Here is a 2,272-nt window from a genome sequence, read left to right as displayed (position 1 = left end):
AGGAAATCTAATATGGTATCAGAGTGCAGCCTTTGACTGAAGACCCAAGCACATATTTTATCTTTAGGAGTAGTTTTCTGATTCAGGGCGAGCAAGTCATCAGATCGATTTGGTCATTAGAGTTTTGAGTTGTGCGCATTGATTTTACCAGTGTGATTTGTATTCAATAGTTTAATTTGACCTTATGGCATATCAAGATCTTAGATTTGAAAACAAACTCGACAGTGCATCCAACTTCTCTTTGTTACGTGAAAGGATAGCAATGGTGCTAGAGGAACAATGGGTTTTGGAGTTTGTTGATAATGTCCTAGCTGCATCCACAGATCCTTAGCAATTGGCTCAACATAACAAGATGGATGACAAGACAAGAAAGATTACCTTGGAGGGAGTAAAAGACCACATTATCCCTCACCTGATTGGGAAGAAGAAAGCCAAAGATATGTGAACTTCTATCAGGGTTCGAGTGAGGCCAGGAAGTTGGTGTTGAAGGATAAGGTTAGGAGCATTAAAATGTCCAAGTCAGATTCAATGGTTTCTTACCTCACCAAATTTTCCAAAGTAAAGGAAGAGTTGGCTGGTGTGGGTGAGACAGTTCCAGATAGAGATCTGGTGAATTTTGCTGTATTGGGTTTCACCAAGTCATGGCAAGCCTTCATCGATGGAATATGTGACCGAGAAAACCCTCCAGATTGGGAGAGGTTGTTGTAATGTCCTCTTCAAATCAATGTCACATGGTTCGGGTTCAAATTCGAATTCGATTACAATTAAGTTTGATTCGAGTTCGAATTTTTCGATGAGGTTCGTATGAGGTTCGCCATTAGGTTCGTTCATGTATATAATTTAAAAATATAATAATAATAATAATAATAATAATAATAATAATAATTAAAATTACATAAATCTTTTATATTCATTTATAATTAATATATATTTATCATTTTTATCATATACCATATCAATAAATTTATAATTTTCCATAAATAGAAGTTATATTAATTTATAATATTTAAAATAACAATACCGTAATTTCATTAATGTAGTATAATTTAAAATATATTAAAAATAATTCTTGTAAAAATATATAATTTTTAAATTATGTTAACTTATCTTTGCACGTAGTCATTTTATAATTATGATATGGTAATATTTGAACTGTATATTGCAGTATATAATTACGATATGGTAATATTTTATATTTGAACTGTATATCGCAATATCGGTAATTTTATAATTATGATATGGTAATAGTTTATATTTGAATTGTATATCACAATATCGGTATATTGCAAAGATAACTGAGATGATGTTTATAATTCATATATTCGATGGAGCTAATTCACATATTTGATTGAGATCATGTTAATAATAAACATATCCCACAGATAATTCGCATATCCCATGCACGACGCAAGGATCACTCAAGTAATCGATAGATAATTGACACATAAATGTTGCTGAAATAATTAGCATCGCATACATAATCGCCCAACTTTCGAAGATAATCTATTAAATGGAGGAGATAGTTCAAGTAAATTGCCACACCTCTAATAACTCACGTAACTATCACATAACTGTTTGAGATAATCGCATATTCATGAGACAAATCGCTTGTTGCATTTTGATAATTCGTGTAACTCCCAAAATCTGATAGTCGCATTTCCACATGATAAGTCGCGTATCTGGATCAATAGATCGCATATCGGTGTACGAAATCGCATATGCAGGAACTGAGATAAAGTTGAACCTTCTCGAACCTAATCTAACTTCAAGATTTTTTTTGAAATTCGCTAAATTTCGGACCTCAACGTTTAGTTTTGATGAACCCTGTGACACTGCTTCAAATTGAGGAAGAATGAAGGAATAAATAGCCTATCAATCCCTATAGGCTATCAGTCCCCCATATCCTCTAACCCTCTTTCTCTGGGCTTCGTTCTTTGATCCTCTTTAGGGTTATTCCATTTATTATATGATATTTAAATATGATATTTAGGTTATAAGTACACAGCTTGATTATTAAATTTAATTAAATATTATTATGATAACCCTATTAACAATACAACAAATCCTTTCAAAACTCTAATTAATAATTCTATATCTTGGACTTGTGTAATAATATGCTAATTTAACCCTTAAATAAACTATTAATTAATTTTAAATAATTAAAATATTCTTTCTAACCCCTAAAAAATTCTCTCTAATATTTTATAAATAACTACTAATTTATTTTATATTTGATTTAATTTAATATATATTTAGAATTATAAGTTTATAG

Source organism: Pinus tabuliformis, chromosome 1_2, assembly GCF_031772625.1.
Source record: "Pinus tabuliformis cultivar Carrire ecotype Pingquan chromosome 1_2, CPIR1, whole genome shotgun sequence".
Taxonomy (NCBI): Eukaryota; Viridiplantae; Streptophyta; class Pinopsida; order Pinales; family Pinaceae; genus Pinus; species Pinus tabuliformis.
This window is presented reverse-complemented; position numbering follows the sequence as displayed.